General features: G+C 37.7%; 1 protein-coding gene and 1 long non-coding RNA gene across 6 annotated transcripts in view; one reads left to right on the top strand and one right to left on the bottom strand.

Annotated features, from left to right (window-relative positions):
• Positions 1 to 231, bottom strand: part of ADCY4 (adenylate cyclase 4) — a 66,228-nt gene extending 65,997 nt beyond the window's left edge. Inside the window, exon 1 of the mRNA XM_072415157.1 lies at positions 41 to 231. The gene's annotated coding sequence lies outside the window, so the exon portion shown is untranslated. The remainder of the gene's footprint in view (positions 1 to 40) is intronic.
• LOC140333491 (uncharacterized) overlaps positions 1 to 21,133 on the top strand; it is a 127,921-nt gene that overhangs the window by 12,337 nt on the left and 94,451 nt on the right. For 3 of the 5 annotated variants that reach the window (XR_011921373.1, XR_011921375.1, XR_011921374.1), the window contains exons 2-4: positions 87 to 237; positions 7,023 to 7,048; positions 7,173 to 7,224. This is a non-coding gene — a long non-coding RNA (uncharacterized lncRNA). Of the gene's footprint in view, positions 1 to 86; positions 238 to 7,022; positions 7,049 to 7,172; positions 7,225 to 17,557; positions 17,664 to 20,374; positions 20,691 to 21,133 lie in introns of those variants that run through there. The other 2 variants (XR_011921376.1, XR_011921372.1) reach the window with 1 other exon arrangement.

Raw genomic sequence — 21,133 nt, forward strand, 5'->3', positions numbered from 1 at the left:
TTCCTTATGTTTCCATTTCATGCATTATGATTTTTATTACCTGCCATTGAGTTCTGTGGTTGACCAGTCAGCACCTCTTTCTTCAGATTACCAGATGAGTGAAAGCTCAGCTTCTACCTGCGTACGAAGAAGGGGCACAGAGAGGGTGAAGAGGCGGCTTGAGACGGAGAACTTTACGTGAGGGTGTCAGAAACATCATCTGCCCCACACCTGACAGCCACAGGCCTTTGGAATGAGGTAAAACCAGTCGCTGCTTTAAAGAAGACAGAATATAGGGCCTCTCTGGTATCTATTTTTAACCCTTTGTAAGACAGAAGGAATTCTTGAAAAGGTCAGCTGTTGTAGTGAGGCAATAAGGAACTGTAGGTGTTATGTTACCACAGATTAAAACCACTTCATCAGAGAAGGCTGGGATCATTTAAAGCCTCTGTAAGTGCAGTTAACTCTTTGAGGCCCTAGACATCTGTTGTTTAAACCAGGTACAACGCTATGTTGTCTTGGGGTGACAACTGGTTAACCACCTAATACCTCCAGGCAATGAAAATCTGGGAAAATTACTTGTAATCTAAGGGGAACTGTCTAGAGTTATTTATGTAATTATGGTTCGAGGGTATTTGTTACCGAAACGGAGCTGCCAGACTTCAGGGATGCTAACTTCTGGGCCAGCGACATTGTTCACAGAGAAGCTGAATAGCTCAGACTTTACTGCCTTGAAGCCAGTATATATACTTCGAAATGGCAGCACTTGTCTGAGGCTTCTTACACAGGTATCTTCCTGTGTGACAGGTTCCTGAAAATAATTCATGCATGATAGAAGCAACCACCTCTTGCTTCTGGCATTGGCACAAAGTCACAAAACATTCCGTGCCATTTGCATTAATGGATGTGAAAATAAACCTGTTTAAGTTTTCTTTCTGTATTTTTCCTAAGTGGTATATAGGAATAAAAATCACAGTGTTTTTTTAATGTCCATGTTCTGTAAAAAGAAATTGACCCATAATTAACCATATTTAATATAAAATAATGCTTCTGTTGTCTAACTAGTATGAGCAGTTCTGTCACTCCAGCTTAAACTGCAGAAAAGCTCTTAGCCACCTCTGTCCTGACTTTTCTAATTCAATCTCTTCTCAATGGGAGCTTGCTTTTCTATTCTTTCACTGCTGGAATTGTCACTAATTAAAGTCGTTCCACTCCCTGAGACCTGAGAAGCCTCCCAGAATGCTTTGCTCTGCTCCATCTGCTAATGAATATAAGAACAGCGGTAACTGTACTATGACAGTCGAGGGCACACAGAGGCCTGTAACGTGGGGGTTAATGTGTATTAGGGGAGAATATGGTAGACAATGGGATGACTTTTTCTATATTGTTATTCTGTATATAAATCCTAAATTATTTTTTTTTAAATAAAATGAACTTGTCCTTTATGAGTCATGGTTTTCTTTTGTGGACAGTTTTGTTTTGGCTGTTACCATTTTTAAAGCACCAGCCATAGTGCTCAAGAAGAAAATAAAAAATAAGGGATGTTGGAAAATTTCTAAAACAAAACGGTGTTCTTTGCAAATGTCCATTATTCTAGTCTTGTATCAGTCATGTGGCCAACATCTCTACCAATCTTGGAGTTCTTTTTGCAGTAGGAGCTCCATGGGGCACCATGAGTTCCACTCAGGGCACATAGTAATGACTTGGGCACCTAGTTGAAAAGTTTTTTTAGGTTTTGTTTGTTTGTGTGTGTTTTTTTTTTCTACCTGTGTTTACTGTTTTTATGTGTCATCACCAACACATAAGTATGAATGAATAAATGTCCAGCATCAGAGGTTTAGTGAATTTTAGACTGCTTCAATCTCCCCTATGGTCATTTGATAGGAAAAACCAGCCCCTTTTAGGCCAGTGAGCTGGTGAAGCACTGCAGTGGTTACATGCAAGCCTGTCTATTAAAGAGAACCTCTGAGGATACCAGTGCAGGCTGCAGAACACTACACTACAACCTGGACCTACTTTCATTGATTTACCATATAGTGAAGGCTGAGTTCGGATAACGGACCCAGAGCCTACATCTGCAGTGCCTGCCATGATCGCTTCTTTAAAAAAGAGAAATACAAAGTAAACACAGGAATAAAGAAGAACTTCAGACAAACTGGTCACTAGTCAACACATATGAAAAATGTTTTACCTGCCACATAATTTAAAATTCTCTTCATCCAGTTCTGATATTTCATAGCCCTGCCACACTTACTGTGTTTGTCTAGCAGAGAAGGTGAACTGATCTCTATGTTGCAATTTCACTTTCACTTACAGTTCTTCTTTCCCACACTGACTAGACCGTAAAAACATGATTAGTTCATCCCTCTGTCGCTCTGCTCTTTCTTCCAAACAGCATGTCTCTTGAGCTACAGCACAGCTGATTGGCTCTTTGTGATTCCTCCCCTCTCTATCTATGCTTAAATGTACAAATTATAGAGTAGACTGCAAGTAACTGACCTCAAGATACAGTCAGGTAAGGCCTAGAAAAATGTTGTCTTTTTAGTTATGTACAATCATTTTATTAAACAATCAATTATCTATTCCTGATTACTAAGATTAGTAAACTGTATTGATATAGCGCCAACATGTTATGCAGCACTGTATATTAAATAGGGACTACAAATGGCAGACAAGATGCGTTATTTGGGTTATCTTTATCTGGATGAAGTTTAACTTTACCAAAAGTAACAAAGAAACTCATCTCCTTCTGGAAATGGTAGTAGCCTGGCTGTTCTAGTGGCTACAGTACTTTGACCTAGAACAGATAAGCATATTAGGTGTCAAACCGCACTAGCTGCATGCTTGTCTAGGGCCACACACCAGAACATACTGAAATAGCTTGACCGTTGGGTTACTAGCATTTTTAATAAATGGTAAAAGTAAACAAAAAAATGGTGCTACAGTAAGTGTACTCACATTGTAAAATCACAATGTACAGTAAATCATGAAATTAATGGCATGCCCATTTCATATTGAGTAACTGTTAGGAAACTGTAGGAATCCATACTCTTTTTGTCTGACATATCAAAATGGGTTTAGGACTTTTTGATTAAGTGGTTGCTTTATATTACGGTTACAATTGCTCTTTACAGATCCTAAACCAACTAGCCATTTTATAGGCCCCATTTCTCAGTTTTGACTACAATTATACTGCACCACAAAAAAAAAAACTATTGTCTGCTTGGTCTAATCCATGTGTCCTATACTAAATCAAGTACACTGAATATAAATCTGAAGTTTTATTTTGCCTAGGGCATCAGGATCTTAAGTTAATTACGCGTATAGACACGATTAGCTACATTCTCTCGTTCCGCAGTTACTATGTAATCTCTATACATAACTAACTTTTGCCTCATAGTCCCATGACATTACAAAAACTTAGTTTTATGTTGCAATATTATATACAATTACACATAATTCGTATGAGTCCTTGTTCAACACACATGCTTTTGCATTTGTGGCTCTCCACTGTCTCCAGTTGCAGAAACCTGCAGTAGTGGCCTATCATGTTGGTGTTGCACTGGCCTTGATATCTTGTTTCCATAACAGAAATGTCCTGCTGGAACCTCTCCTCTTGTTCATCACTCAAATCACCCAAATTTTGTGGGAAGAAATCCAGATGGGAATGTAAGAAATTAATTTTACGTGACATTCGGCAGCCAAGTTGATGGTATGCTGTTAGCATGTTTTCAGTTCGCTGGTTGCCCAGAAAGTTTTTTGCAACTAGCACAAATGAATCCCAAGTGGCAAGTTCAAGTGGGTTGAGTTTGTCTCTGAATGTGGCATCACACATCAAATTGCGAAATTGGGGACCAACATAAATTCCTGCTTTCAGTTTAGCATCTGTTATAACTTTTCCAAACTTGTCCTTCAGATACTAAAAAACCCATACCAACCTCATCTATTGCAACAACAAAGTTTTTCAATAATCCAAGTTTAATAAGAAGTGGCGGAAGGTAAACTTTCTGTGGATCAATGAGTGATTTATGCTTCATGTTGTACTGGCCAACAGTGTGTTCAGGTCTGGGAGTCCATTCTTTCACTTTGTAATGGTTGCTGTCATCATAACTGTTCCACAGGCACAGAAAGCACAAATATTTTGTATATCCCAATTGCAGGCCAAGAAGGAGTGCCACCACCTTCAAGTCATCACAAACGTTCCACTTTTGTTCTGAATAGTAAATCAATTTCAAAATGACCTCCATGGATTGGTATGTCTCTTTCATTCCCTTGGCATGAGAAAGAGAAGTAGAACATTTTTCTTTACCTATATGCAGCAATACAGATTTCAGACTTGCTTCGCTCAAGTCTATGAACAATCTCCACTGATCTGGTATGTATTCGCAACCTAACTCCATCATCAGGCCACTCACGTCAGTACAGAAGCAAATGTCATTTTCCAGCTTGTAATAACCTGCAAACTTTGTGTGACGATCACAAAAGCGTGAAGTTGTTCCTTTTTGTAGCAAATTACACTCCTTTATCCTGGAGGCTAACCTTTCAGACTTTTCTTTTGACAAAGACAGGTCCCTTACTAGATCATCTAAATCTGATTAGCTGAAAAAATGTGGCTTACCCTCTTCAAATTGGGGTTCGAAACATTTATTAACATCGACATCATCCTCCTGTTCCTCATACGACATGTCACTGTCAGTAACAACAGATGTAGGAGGGTCTGGCACTGGATTCTCTGCATCATGTGGCACTGGCTTCTGAGCAGATTCACAATCAGGATGATTTTTGACTTGGTCTTCTTCGAAAACCCAGCAATTTTACTCATACAGAAGTAGCAGTCCAAGTGATGGTCTTTTGACTCACGCCAAACCATAGGCAAAGCAAAAGGCATTTTCTTCCTTTTCCCATTCCACCGTTGTGATAGGCCAACATAACACACTTGACAGCGGTTATGAGGTGCCCAGCTATTATCCTGATCTCCAATTTCACATCCAAAGTAATACTTGTAAGCAAATCTCACCCTCTTGGTTAGGTTCTTGCGTTGATCACACAGGTATATTTGCCACAAATGTAGCAAAATTTGTCCAGTTTATTAACACAGCTGCCCCTACTCATCTTTAGCTCAAATCAGATTCACTATGGCCTAGCTGTACTATCCAATAAGATAGTTTTTCACTAGAGACGAACCCTTGGTCCATCTCGCCTTATATACCTATTTCTGACGTCAGCTCACTGACTTGCCCTGACATGCCCAGCTGCTGCTGGAACATGCATGCCACCAGGGGGCGTGATTCAGCTGAGGTGGCAGCAGGCATAGCAGTAGCTGCAACTGTTATACTGATCCCATGTAAAAATACATTACCTAATTACCGACCACTTGAACACTCTATAGCACGTCTAAAACATAAAATCTGTACGTGATAGGCAAGTTCTGAGTTTATATTTGGAATCAGCCCACTCGATATCATGTATTTCACATGTGTTATTCCCAGTAGCGAAATTGTTGTTGTGCAGTGAATAACAGTACACACAGTGACAGAACAACAGCTTAGAAGTCAATACCGACTGTTGGTGGAGATCTGGCACACAGCGATATGGAGTGATCTTTTAATGGGTGTGGGGATTCTTAGGACTCACTTTATGGATGAAGTCTCATAACTCTGCCAACACTGAATTTATACTCTGTCTTACTTCATAATTATAAATTAAAGAAAATTCATGTAAATTTTGAGTTAATAGCCCTGATTTATTAAAGTTCTCCAAGGCTGGAGAGAATCAGTGAAGCTGAGTAATTGAGCAAACCTGGAATGATTCTCCTAAAATCCAGCTATTTGTTAGCAAATGTTTTCAATCCTGGGCCAGATCCATTCATGGATTGCTGGATTACCCAGCTTCACTGGTGAAAGTGTATTTTCTCCAGCCTTGGAGAACTTTAATAAATCAGGACCAATGTATAGATATTGCAGCATCCTAAAATATTTGAGACCAAATGGAGTGTCAATGTGGCAGCATATCCCTCTATTTTACCCAGGTGAGGAATTAAAAGGGCTGGATATGGCCTGGGGATAAGTTGCTGTTTTTTGGCATCCTTCTTAAAGGTAAAATAGAGGGAGATGCTACCAACTTGCCTCTACATTTGGCTTAACATACCTTAGGGTACTGCAATAAATATATTTATATTTTATTAGGAAAGCCTAATTGATTTCTTCTTCACCAACAATCATTGTGTGCTTGGGGTTTTAGGTGTTTTTTCTTCAGTTTTTGGCACCTCTGTCAAAATGAAAAATATTGATGATAAGGCATCATGCAGAGGGTAATAAATTGTTTTACCATTGCACATACACTGACAGTAGTGATCATTCTACAACACCTCCTTGTTCAAACTCTTATTGATTGATTGGCTATAGGGGCACTGAAATATTTAAAGTACAATTCAAGTTTGTTGGAAAAAAAAACATTCCTCTTTAAACTAATACATTTACAAGGGATTTTGTACTCTTGTTCCTATCTTTCTGTACTCTGGAGGAGGGGAAAACATTTGCTTGACCATATATTTTTTCTGATCTACTAGGAATGGCAGGGCTTCCCACTTTTATTGTATCTGTGTCTGTATCTTAGTAGGAAAAATATCATCTACATGTGCAAAAGACAAATCAATATAAATGTGCAAAAGACAAATGAATGCAGATCTGTCATCCTTAATACTCTATAAACTTTAATGGATGGGCTGAAGTTTGGAAGGGAGAAACTGTACAAGGAACTAATCAGTTTATGACAAGAAACATGCGAACAGGAAGAGAAATCAGAGTGACAATGGCAGTCAGACTTTCACCATCTTTGTACTTTAAAGGATACCCTGAAAAAATGCTTAAGATGTCAGGGAACTTCAGAACTAATTTTTTAAATGGAAGCCCCATGGTATGTTAGTGTGATAATTGAGCTGTAGATATACTAACAAAGAAGCAAGCAAAAAAGTAATATAAATAATATTTATATAAAAATTACTTTTCTTTATGTGAAATTTTGGCATGTTTGTTTTTTTTCAGATGATCAAATCTGGGCTGCACTTTAGGTAAGCACGCATGAATCACATCTTAAAATGAAGTTAGACAATTTCTGTTCTTGTTTTGCATGCATGTTAAACATGAAGAGTCCTGCTCACACATTGCAGCAAAACATTTCATGCTTTTTTTTAGAATGACCAGAAAATCCAGGAACCACAAAAATCCAGAATTCGTTCAGAAACAGGTCAGCAAACCTACACGAGTGTACGATCACACTGTAGTTCACAAAGCTCTGCTTCTCCTAAGCCAAGTTCACAAACTGAGCAAAACGCTCAGTGAAAGGGTCTCTCACCCAAAAATTCTTTAATTGATTTATGTGATTCAAAATATCAGCCAAGTAGGCTAATTTTTGCAACCATCTTTGAAGCACAAAGCGCATACATAAATCTGTGCCACTCATTTTCTTAAAAGTACTTCTTCAATTCTTCATTCAGCTAAAACACTCTGTTGGGAACTTGTCCTCCGATGAGTCACCTGACTTATGAGGTGCTTTTTATGTTTTTGCAAGGTATTTTTTTTTTAAGATTCTTGAGTGAACTGTTTTTTTTTTAATTAAAATCCATCATCCAGATCTTTTTAATTTCAGCACCCAGAGTTTTTGTACGTCATCACTTCTTCAACTGTGTTTGAGAGTGGAACCTTTTCTATTTCTTGCACTGCATTTGCTTTTATCATTTTACTCATTAAAAGTTTACATGCTGGAATTATTACATTCTCACCAACTGTGTGACTTTTTCTTTTCTGGGCAATAATTTCTCCCACTAAATAACTTTATTTTACTAACAGATCCTTTTTTCTTTTTAGAAAAAGCTGTATTTTGAGTTTTCAATAGGTGATTTGTAGTAAAGTACCTTTTCAATTTTGTTGAAGCTAAAGCTGTATTTGTAAGTTGTTTGTCACAGATAAAACATAAAATAGAACAACTTAAACCAGTCTGTTTAAAATTCATGTATTTCATTGTAAATTTACTTTTTTGTGTTCAATATTGTACTAGTGCATTAAAATTACTTAGGACTGCTGAAGAAGAATAGCACATCTATTGCACACCTCCTCTTCTCAAAACTCTACCTTGGACCATGACTCATTGTAGAACATATTTGGTAATATAAGATGAAATGGTATACTTTTGGAAACATCCGAATGACAATATCACAAATAACACTTTACTTTGTAAACAGTGCTCGATGTAAAACTAAAACTCACTCGACATAGAGTGCTTAGTGCTAAACCCATTCTATAAAAAGTGCTCAATGCAAAAACAAAACCCACTCTTCAGAGGTGCAAGACCAAAACTTGCTGTTCATACGTGTTCTGTGCAAAACCCACTTTGTATAAAGTGCTCAATTCAAAACCTGCTCTGAATCAGTGCAAAACCATTCTGTATTAGGTGTTGAATGCAAAAACAAAACCCACTCTGTATAAACTGCTTAATGCAAAACCAACTAAAAAGCGCCTAGTCCATAAGTGTATAGTGTAAAATCCAAAACCACTGCATAATTAGTAAGTGCAAGACCCATTCTGTATAAAAACGCGCACTGTGCAAAACTATCGCTGCAGAGGTTCCCATGTGCAAAATGTAGGTTAGATAAGGTTGGCGAGCAAAAGTTTTTCTTTGGCATTAAAAAAGAACAAGGTACCAATGATTAGTTTTCCCTTATTCCCTCTCAGGCACTTATATTCTGTAGGTAAGGTTTTTCCTCAGTCTTACCCTAAGTAGTTTTGCTAAAGCATACTATTGGTTGTACATATGAATGTGTCAAGCTGTACTCTATAGCCCATTTGTGACAAACAGGACTGGCTCATTGACCAGATATACAGTACATCTCCCTAAGAAGTGAACCAAGAAACCCCAGTTGAGAAATCTTGCATTGGGTCATCACATTGCTGCTTCTCCTTTTACTGGACAATCACAAGCTCAGGGAAATCCAGGGTCACCTGGGTCAGGAGAAGTGGGATGAGTGATTGCTGCCTATCAGACCAAGGGTGTCTAGAGGCATAAAAAAGTATCAAAGATTTCTGTATCTCACTATAACTGAATTTATCATGAGAGTATATAAGCCTATTCTTTTTTATCTTGTTTTGGCTGGCTTCCTGCTTATTTATAATAACCACTATGAATCCGTTGCAGTCTAAATAAGCACTGTGTACACAGGAGGGGTTCATTTGTGTGGTTATTTTATCAGTATTGGTCCCATTAGCAATGCATTGCTACATGTTTGTCATCTTGTACTATGGTTTCTTCCTCTGCTTTGCTTCTATAGGACTTGATGAATGAATATATTTTGATTTTTAATGGGCATTATTTGTATTGTCAATTACATATCATTCAGGAAATGCCAGACTGGTACAAAAGACTGCATCTCTCAGCATTTCCAACATTTCCCTACCCCTTTCTCTTCTACAAGGTGGGAATTGCCCTCTGCCCTCTGTATGACAGGGATTAAAGCATGGTACAGGGTGGAGGGGCTCTTTCCTGTTTAAAGGAACATCAGACAACAGGCTGTCTCTGGGGAGGGCACAGACACTGATTGTGCAAACTATTATTAGGGTGCCAAGCTTGGTATCAACAGAACAATAGTGGGATAATTGTCATCATTTGTAATATGCCAGCACTGTGGAGAGAGAAAACAGCCTCATGTTTTGGATCTGTCTGCGTCCTGAATGTAGATGTGTGAATAGTACTTGTACTTTAACCTTTCAGTATGTGGAAAAAGAATGCTGAGCCTCAGTTGTCTGATAAAAGAGTTTTTAGGGATAAACCAGTGTGCTGCCAATCATGTTTTCCAAGCGTGTCTGTTCTCCTCTGATCCTTTATACACATAGAGGAATATAGAAATGTTAACCACCTGCACTGTATCATTCAATTTCTCTCTATGTTACAGAGTGGATAAAGATAGGATGCAATGCTCTGCAGATTTTAGTCTGCTCCCCCTCCTTCATCCTGGATGATGTTTCAGCAGGGAGTGGGGGCTTGTGGACTCCTATGTCCTTCCTGTCATTGTGTGTGATCAGTACACGCCTGTCCTGCATCACTGCCGCTTCCCCTGCCAGCACTCATTAACCTTTGCACTACTAAAGCTTTCAGCAATAGACCTTATGTATATAGTAGTGATTAACCCATTTGTTGTTGTTCAGGTTTGCTACAGGTAGGTATTGTATCTGTGAACCTCCAAAATCCAACTACTGCCTACAACAATGACTACTACATAGAAAATAGCTACTGACTCAGTTACTGCTTATATACTTTATTCTTTACTGTAAATATGAGTAATTATTTCATTTTTAGGTCACTCATATTTTGTATCCTATTTGTGATATTTGTTGTTTGCACTGTGGTTTTGTGAAGTCCTTATAAAAATTAATGTGGAAGTGTAACATCCAACACTCCTCCTGACAATGCTTTAACCCTCAGAAAGGCAGTTTCATTCAGGCCGAGGTCACCATCTACTTCCTGGATGGATATGCTGGCTGAACTGCTATTATAGAACCCTGCTGCAGCTTCTCACTATGTGCCCTGCTGCAAAGTTACAATATACAGTTTGATCACTGAGGGGAAGGAAACTGAGGAAAAGCCTACTTCTACCTGCAGCAAACTGATGACCTTATCTTAGCCTAAGGAAAATTTAGAGGACTGAAACTTGACCTGCTCATTAATGCGAAATGGTAAATCATTTTGCAAAACTATACAGTTACTGCATAATGTAACATATCATAAATGTGTTAATGCAGACTTGTACAGAAAGTCCCCTCAGCATAGTTGAAAGAATTTTTTACTGCTGTTTAAGGCTACCATTTGCAGAGCATTTGAAAAAGTTATGGTATATGGAGAGCACCAATTTGCATTTTAAATTGGATCTTCTGGGACAAAGTACACTCAAACAGATCAGAAACGCCTGTTTTGACTAACCTTTTGGTAACAATGCAGTCTGGTCTTTGCAGCGCTGGGTCCCAGGTTTGAATCTCGCCCAGGACACTATCTGCATGCAATTAGGTTAATTGGTTTCCCCCAAAATCGACGATAGACTGTGTTAATGACATTAGACAATGGTAGGAATATTAGATTGTGAGCCCCTTTGAGGGACAGATAGTGACATAACTATGTGACTTTGTACACCACTGGGTAATATGTCGGCGCTATATACATATTGTGTAGTAATAATAATAATTCCAGATATACTGGGAAAAATGCAGGCTGTCACAGCTGGCCTCCTTCTGAAAATGCAAGTTTCCTGGCTGCTACTGTCCTCAAAGCTTTAATGGCATCAAAATGCATTCTGAACTGCAGTTTGTTTCAGGTCAGTGACTTAGGAAGTTCTGAAAATATCAAATCAACGTGACAGTCAGAGAGTTGGCATTTTCTGATGGAGATGGTAGCCTCAGTAATTGCCTTTGCATTGATTTCTCTTACGATATTTATGAATACATTTACCCAATACATTTACATAGCTTCCCCATATGTAAATCAAGGTCATCCCAGTTTCCAGACATTTTCAATTCTCAATTCCATGCATGCAACAAAATATCGCCATGCACCTGTTCACACAAGAACAAAAAAGCATTCGTTTCTAATACTATCTGAAACAGCCGTGAATGAATCAAACTTTTACAGTGATACCCATCCCTAGTGCTGGTATTCTTGCAGCTGCAAACTGATCAAATGACAAAGCATAAAGTGCAGTACAATAATGTTTGAAAAAATAGCACAATATAAGCTTTGAAGTTCCGCTCACACATTCAGTATTATATAGAAACTTCCATGAGAATTAGCTAATGATATTTCTGCTCAGCTCAAAATTTCTCAGAATGCTTCCTGCTTATTTAAACACCTAAAAATCAATCACAAAAAAAAACAAGTATAGCCAGAAAGAGAAAATTATAAAAGTGTATTTTTTCCATTTTCCGTAGTATAAAAATGTATTTACAAACAAGTCTTAAAAGCTATTGTTTAAAAATTATTTTGAATCCTGCAAATCTGTTCCCTGCAAAATCTGAATCCTGCAAAAAGTAATATTTTCTTCTTTTATTTCACATTTCACACTGTATTCATCAGTTTGCTGTTATCAAGATATATTGAGTATTGCATCCTGGAACTGGAAGTTATATGTGAATGACTACGAGCTGATAGTACAAATGGTCCACTAATGAGTTTTAATGGATACAAAGGCTTGTTTTCTATATACTGAAAGATTAATTGTGTTTCCTTTTATTTTTGTTGTATCCACTCCTTCTATAATATATGTACTGTATTGATCGAGCACTTTGTTGCACTAGACGCATAAAACTATAGGGAATGCTTTTACTATTAACAAGTCAGCATTTATTTTTGCTGTACAAAAGGATTTAAGGGACTCATGCCCTTCTTCTCACTATGCCAGAGACATAGAGGCTGTGCAATCCCTAGATAGCAGCTGTGAAAACTCAGACTAGAGATTAGATTTAAGGTAAAGCCAGTCCTTGTACAATTTATGTGTGTACCATGACATTCCTCTTCTACTCCCATTGGATTAGATATATTTGCATTAGATGAGATCCCATGCAACAGCCAATGGAAAATACTTTCTAACAGCCTAGGGGCATGATGGTTGTTATCAAGTATTTGGGCTTTCTCATTGGCTGTGGGATGGGATCTCAGCCACCTGTTGGATGTTTCAAGAAATCACAGAACATGTAGGAAGAACATCTTCTGAATCTCTTGCTACAGAAAAATTTACAAAAATCATTTTTGTGAATTATTTCAATTAGTGTTCTGTGATTTCCAAAAATATGGTGGCTGAGATCCAATAGAACAGTTAGTGGGAAAGTCCCAATACTTACTATCCGCCATAACTCCCCAAAAGCCAATCAATATATTCACGTAGTGTAGGAATATTTGTTGTTTTCATGTGTATCTACCACAAACTGATAAATCTCCTCTGCTGTATTGAATCTTTAAGGGCAGAGCTGCTGTGTTTTGAATAACCAAGAACCAAGTTGAATTATATAACTGTACAGAATCCTTGGAATGGTATCCGCAGAAGTTTTGAGAACAGATCAGTCACCTGTGCGATATGTTCTTTTGTTGTACACAAGCTATGCAGAGCTTTCAATAAAATAACATTCCAGTTCTTTTGCTATGGTGAAGGCTTTGTGGCTTGACTGACTGCCATGCTTATCTGGCAGTCTTTCATTTTACCCAGCCTGTTAGAATGCTTGGCATTTAAGCCACCTAGCCCTCCACAGCAATTTCCTCCCTCATGCTTCATTCCAGAGGGGTTACTTTTTGTCAGTTTGCCATTGTTATTTGTTATCCCACAAAAATGTACAATTCACAGGCAGTATTCAGAGGCCACTACTTGGGATTTCTGCTTAAAGCTGTGTACAAGTGAGAATTGATAGCCTAAGCGTAGATACCTGTGAGAAAAGGGTCAGCCCACGGATTTGTACAAGTATATTTAACCTGTATATCCATACTAATAAAAAAAAATAGGGTACTGTGCTGTATATAATGAACACACAAAAAGTTGCATAACAATATTTTAAACCAGTTATGAAAGAACTGATTTTCCAAGAAACATGTCAGAGCCAAATAAAACCAATTAGGAAAGGGTAAACTTAGATATGACAATTAGTGCTATTTGTATATGCACACAATAATTATACTCTGTACAGCTCTTAAGGCAAAACAAGGGCTCCCGTTTGACCATCTAAACACATTCCAAACCCAGTTACTATGGTTAATATGTATTGCACAAGTTTCAATAAAAAAAAAATCTAAATCAGAATTTTTTTAACCTTACCTGGCTGAGACAATTCCCTTTCTTTCCCCGCTTCCCCCTCCCAAACACTGCAGCTCATAGTGGGAGGTTTTGACAAAGGGGTCAGTGTTCAGGTCATTTCAGAAATCAGTGGACAGCATTGGGTGTGACCAGATGCTGATTTGACAAGCTATAGACACAGAAATTTGCTGTGACTGAATCAACAGCCCCTGCGACTCTTCCCATTCCACCATGATGCAAGCAGGCATTGCATCTAAGAATGGTGCAGAATCATTGACACACCATCACCGCAAACTACATGACAGTCAATCAGGTTTACAGGTATTTGTTGGACTTGTTAGGGGCACAAAGTGAAAAGTGAGAGTGCAGATAAACTTATGTATATAAATTATGTCTAGGTATTGTGTATATAATGTATTTCATGGGTCTAATTGCAAATAGTTCTCCTCAGCAAGCCTTGGCGTAAAACACTGGAAGCAAAGTTTTGAAAGTAACAAAACAGTCTCTTGTTATCACTTTCAAGCAGAGGGGTTATGATTGCTGTGGATTGCTTTAGTTGTCATGTATTTGTAATGTCAGTGACAACATAGAAGTGTAGAGCTGCACATACCTAAGACATTTTTAGTAATCATGCATCATTTTGGCACACCCATGTTTTAGGTAACTAAAATTGTAGTGACGAAAAGGTGTGAACGTGGTACTGGGACTTCTGGTTCCCTTCTTCCGAGGGAACCAGGAGTCAGGAAGCAGCTGTCATTTTACATAATTGGTGAGGTTATAAAACAAACCATAGGTGTCTGTGCCAGTACTCAGTAGTGGCTATATTGTCATCAGAGTTATGTTTTATAGGTTCCAACCATCATTTCCCAGTGTAGATATTATTCTGTTTTCTGTTGGATCAGGGCCAACCTTGGGTTTCACAACATCCTGCAAAATTAAACATTGGTGCCCTGTTGTCTGGGTTCCAACCACCCTGCTAAATACGTTCTTTGAGCCCAGAAAAAAAAAAAAAAAAAACAACATAAACATTGCTAACTTTATTAACTGCAGTTCTTGTATAAAGACATCTTTAATTTTTGTCACCAGAAACATTGAAGGGTGTTTGTTTAACCCCAAATCGTAGTAGTTGACTGATGATTTATTTTCTTACTGTTAACATAATAGGATTCACCAATAATGCTGCACCACTCCTCGCAATGTCTTCTTATGCCCACTTCACCCTGGTGACAAAGTATGAGTAGTGGCCAGTCTGCCAATTCCTTCACAAAGCAAGTTTTTTTTCCTAGTGCTCTATGTTAGAACCACAGGGGTAGCTCAGTACAAAGGCTGGTTCTGTGTCAGACTATAATATTTTTTTTATTATTGACTTGCAAATATTAGCCTGCTTGTTGATGTGGATAAGAAAAATGTTCACCTGCTGCCCTTACTAACCCTTAACAAAGTACAATACAAACCTAGCAGCCAACACTAGTAGACTGATGTATCAAATAGATAAGCCACTTAGGCAAAATGGTTTTGGCAAGAAAGACAGAACAGAAGCAGTTGGAATGTTTGTACTGCTGAATGAAAAATTCTACTTTCCTACTGTTCCAGTCAACACCCGTAAATGTTCTGCAATTTTATTTTATTCTCTTAGATTGTAAGCCCTTTCGATAATGGTCCGCTTCTTCTTCTGTATCATTAGGTTTTATTTATTAAAGCTCTGTCAGACTGGAGATTATAGACTATCATGGGAGAAATTGGGTGATCCAGCAAATCTGAAATGGATCTGTTTCAGGATTAAACACATTTGCAAATAATAGTTTGCTGGATCTCCCAGGTTCTCCCATGATAGGCTTTCTTCACTAGTCTTGGAGAGCTTTAATAAATTAGGCACATTGTCTGTATCTGTCATTTGCAACCCCTATTTAATGTAAAGTGCTTCATAATATGGCAGGGCTTTATGAATACAGTTTAATATTATTAATTTAATTTTTTTCTTGTTTTCTGGCATAACATAGGGCTTGACAGCACCTACGGGAATAGTGGTAGTACAGTTGTAGTAATGACAGGTCACATTTTTACAGCTGTAAAAACTGAGGGATGTTTTTGCCGACCAGGTGCAAGTTACATAAAAATCCTTCCCATCTCAATTTTGCTAACTAGTCCATGACTTGGATTATCATGCAACCAGTAAAGTCTAAAAAAGCTTTAATCAGCAGGCTTTTTCTACCCGTGATGGTGAAAATCCACAGAAAATATTACAATGGAAAAGTCTGCAGAATCTGATTAAGTGGCATGTAATAGCCACAAAAATTTGACTCTTTCCGAGCAAAGTTTATTTTCTATATTTTTACCTGCATGCTTCATCCCAGAGCTTCTTTATCCCAGCATATATCCACTCTTAGACTGTCTCCTGGCAACGACAGCTATTTGAACAAACCACGACAGGAGTGCTGCCAGCATCTAAGAGTTGTTAGACGGCAGCTTAGAGGCAGCCGATAATGATTACCACCTGAGCTCCAAAAGTTGTGAAAAGCTGGGCAAAGGGTGAGTCACATTACCATCAAGCCTAATTTTCTATTTGTCCAGGGTTATTCTAGTGTGCTTCTCTTTGTAGGGTACAGTTTCCTTAACTTGTGACTTTTTCCAGTCCATGGAGAGGCTTTCAGCACTGCATATTGTGGCTGAAAGCTAAGGTGTAAGAACTAGATCAAGGTCTATGTTTATTGTGTAGGTCAGGTGCCTAGAGATCCTGAAATGTGCTGTTTTATTTCTGACACTTTTTTATATAGTTGGCATCTAACATGTATAGTTTATACATGTTATTCAGTATGCATGCATGTCATGCAGCATCAGCCAGTCAATGTAAATGAAATACTTCTACCATAGAAACATAAAGTGTTTACTATATTTTACTCTGATCCTTTGGATTATTCTGTTGCTTTTAAAAGGGTAAGGCTGCTGTGTGCAAGTTCCAACGGTGTAGCGGGTATATTTTAAGGAAGACGTAGACTGTGGAAACGAAGTCATTTGTGCATCTGGGGGTTTGGAAGAAATTATATTGTTAATTATATTATTATGGATTTCCCAATCCTTAATACAATTTTACACCGAGAATACAGTTTTAAATTCAAATACTTTTTTTCTTAGGGCTGGTGCTTTACTACATTACAGTAATCTCTTATTGATGCAAGTTTTTTTCAAAACATAAATAGTGTTGTTTGGTTCATCCTAAATTCTATGTGAGATCTATCCTAAATTTGATCTTTTGTGTGACTCATTATATAGTATATGGTTTTCAGTCAATGCATGATATGCAAGGCTTTTGAATTTGCAAAATTTGGTTACAAAGGTAATACTTCTAATTTATCTTACTCAACATAAATACTCAACAAGCTATCATCGGTGTCCCTTCCTGGTTTTATTTCCTCCTTTTTTGTTTCATAGTCTGTCTCCTGTAATGGGTGGAGGTCAGAGGTAGGAACCACTGGGCACTGTAGGAGTACACAAGAGATCAGCATTTCCATAAGTGTTGTTTTCAGTGCTTGACTTGGCAGAGCATTTCTAGGGTCAGATCAGTGTTTGGTGACATAGGCTACAGGCAAGATTGGCATCAACTGTCTTCGTTTTACTGTATGCTGTAATTTAAAAACATCACTGTACCAACAAGGTTGTTTTAATCCTTTATTTGCTGTCGTTATAAGGGGTATTGGGTGATTGGCTTAGTGAAGGTAAACAACGATGAAGAGATACATGTTATGATTGTTTACATTCATACAGCCAGTGTGTTAGCAGTGGAGCCCCTGTCACTGTGGAGTTGAGAGCAGCCGACACTGCATCACTCATCATAAGACATCCTATTTAGACATCACTGGACCCTGAAAAGGTAAATGTTGTTTAAATAATATTTAAAGAATTTTTTCATGTTACCTTTATTTGCGCATAGATTTTACCCCAGCCCCCCAGCCAGACATCTATAAACTTAGTGTGATCAGTGCTAAGCTATTCTGAGTTCCTTCTCATCTCTACTGAAGGGACCAAGTTCGATAAGGATTTGGAGAGAGAAACATGTTTTGGGAGAGTAGGTCCACATTTTAAAGTTTTGTGTCTGGAATCACTTCAGTCAAAAGGCACAAAAAACTTTAGGAAACAGGGTTTAAAGGACATGAAAGTTTTTGGATTAAAACCTGGTCTCCATTGAATTGAGATGATTGATACTAGGATACACTTTCTCTTACTGCTTGGTAGTTTTAATGGTTATGGCACAAGCTAGAAAAGCTTGATCAAAAACAGAATACAAATTTCCTCCAACAGTGTAGCACAATTATGCAAGTTAGTCAGTTGGAAGATATTTGTAATTTATAATTTCCAACACACATCTTAAAAACTATAGGTTCAATGTTTAGATTTTAGCACTGTGAACTTTACATTTTTGTTCTTTTTGTAAACTGTGCCTCTACTGGGTATTATTATTTAAATAAATAATATTATATGATTATATGCATCCTCTAAATAATGCCATATGCTTTTTGTGGAGTTTGAGGGACCACATAGCAATAGTACCTGGACTCATTTTATTTGTTTAGTCTGCATTTAACGTGTAAAATTTGTTACCTTGGTGATAAGGCCACAGTCACATTTCAGACTAGCAAACCTCATTTAGGAGATTAAGCTCTCCTCCATATTTTAGTAAGTAAAATGTTTAACATCACAATGGAAACCTAATACTTTGCATTTTTATTAAGCAAGCAGCTTACTTATACCAACTGCAAGGCAAATATTCCACACAGCATGCTTCAGCTTGGCAAATGTTTTGTTACTTAGTGTTATTCGCTGGCAAGGGAAACTAGAATGTATATTCAATGAGTACACAAGATGAATTCTTATTGTACATTTACCATAAAGAAAACATACTTTGAGTTTTTATTGATAGCAGATATGTAAAAGATATGTAATCTTGGTACAAGTTTCCCTTAGTCATTGATCACAAACAAGTATAAAGCCACTTATAACCCATATAAAGCCGGTATGTGCTAGCTTTGTTTAGTATTTATTGTTAATAAAGATTTAAAGTACTGCACTTACTAAAAATAACTGTGGTACTCTTGGCTCTGCATTATACACATTACTGACATTCCAGGGACATCTAGGGGCTCACCAATCCAGAGAGAGCTGTGTTTATTCTAAAACTTAAATTGCTGCAGGTATGTGTTGGTAGTAGGTTTGTTTTTTGTTTCTCATAACTCTTTAAAAGCATATCTGTCATGAGAGTCTGCAATTGGTCGATTCCTAATGAAAATGCTAGATATCTAGCTTCAAGAACCCTTGAGAAAAATTGGTTTTACACAAATGTCACTAGATCAGCTGTCCCCAATTAAAACTTTTCCCTCAGCTTTTGTTTTGGTGACAACATTACCCTTTAAGCAAAAGCCTCACCATAATAACAAACTTGTAAAGCAGAAATAACCATATACTTTCTAAATATTGAAAGTAGGCAGGGACAGGACAGGCTACAATAAAACAAACCTACTTGCCCTCTCTATGATATGCACTGAGCTGTGCAAGCAGAGCTCAGTGTTCAATCCCATCATAGCTGGCTTTCATGAATGAAGTCATTCCTGTGCGTATGCATGAGAGTTATGTCACTCTGGCCTGGCCAGTTAAGATGGCTGAAAATCCCATACCAAGAAATAAAAATGCTGATGCAGGAACAAAGAGAGATGAGTTTACGTAAAGCAGCAAACTAAAAAAAGTCAAACTCACTCACCTTTACATCCATAGATCCCTTGATCCCTGTGGAGCTTGCCTGGATTGGGTCCCTCGCTGTCCTGTAATCCGCCTTCATCCAAGACACCGCCATCTTCTTTCATCATCTTTTGGCTTCTGCCTACATCACCGGATCTCGCACTGTTTTCTACCATTTTTCTGTAAAGTAAAAATTTTGGGGAATAGGTCCACTTTAAATAATTGTGAACAGTAAGGTACATTTGTTTTATTGCAGAAAAAACAAAGCCTTTGACAATAAAGTACCCACCTGTTCAGAATTTATTTACATTTAGGTTTAGGAAACTCGCCCCCCCTCAATCCATCACCAGGACCTACTTCTTGTTCCATTTCTGGGTTTTGGATCTTTGGCCATCTTCATTGGGCAGGCTGAAATGATGTAACTGAGTTCATAAATTTTTGGGCAAACAAGTATTCAACAAAAGATTCAGAACTGACATGTCATGTAAGTTTGTTTTATTGTAGAAGTGACATAGCATGCTTCTTCTGGAATAAAGATCTGCCTGCCTGCAATTTCAAAAACAATAGGCTTCCATTGTTAGTCTCTCATGACTGATTTCCTTTTTCTAAGGGGGGATTTTTTTTAGGGTTTTAAAAAAATAAAATATTAAATGTAGTGGTTTGTATGTTGGTAGCAAAATACTGTGGTATGCAACTTAACTGTTGGCATAAGATATTTGCTACACAGGGACAACTGACCTGAGGACAAGCAAAGTGAGCAAAACATTGAGCACACTTTGTGCATCACTATAATGCCGGAAACTTTTAAATTGTACCTTTCACCAAAAATAAAAATTATACTTATTTTTACAGGTGTAAAGACCTCGATCCCTCTACATGCCTAGTCCAGCAGGTCCCGTGCTTTCCCTGCTTCTTTCTGGCGTGGACTGGACAATGGGTGCAGCCATCTTCTTCCTTCACTTGTTCTCACAGCACAAGTGCGAGATCGGGTGCTGCATCTTCCTAAAAATGTAAAAGTGCAGTTAAATCTGCATTATTTTTAACATTCCAGAAAAGCCACAGACATGCGCACTTTAAATGTAATTATTTATTCACCCCCCCATACATATTAATATAAGCTATACATAAAAGCATTAAAAAAAGTACACAATACTTACACATTTTAAAATATTTTTTAGGGATTTTTCTTTCCAGTCAACCAGGTAAATAGCTAGATTTCAAGTGTTGGAAATAAATGGTAAGTGTTCATTCATGTTATGAGGAGTGCCTTCACATGCTTTAGGTAACTCACATTGATTGTGTTTTTATTGAATTGTATTGACTTAAAAAATGAATGAAATGAAATTGAATTCAAAAAGTATCAGGGATTTTTTCTAATGTATCATATTTGAGTGAACTGGTCCTAAAAAAAACTAATGGCCCTTTGTGACATACCCTAAACACAAAGTGACTATCAAATTCCACAGATAACTTTTATATTATTCTTATATTAAATCAAAAATTTACAATGAGCGATGCTAAACTCTTCTCCAAATTACCGTATTTTTCGGACCATAAGACGCACTTTTTTTCCCCCTAAAGTGGGGGGAAAATGAGGGTGCGTCTTATGGT

The sequence above is a fragment of the Pyxicephalus adspersus genome, chromosome 6, assembly GCF_032062135.1.
Source record: "Pyxicephalus adspersus chromosome 6, UCB_Pads_2.0, whole genome shotgun sequence".
Classification (NCBI taxonomy): domain Eukaryota; kingdom Metazoa; phylum Chordata; class Amphibia; order Anura; family Pyxicephalidae; genus Pyxicephalus; species Pyxicephalus adspersus.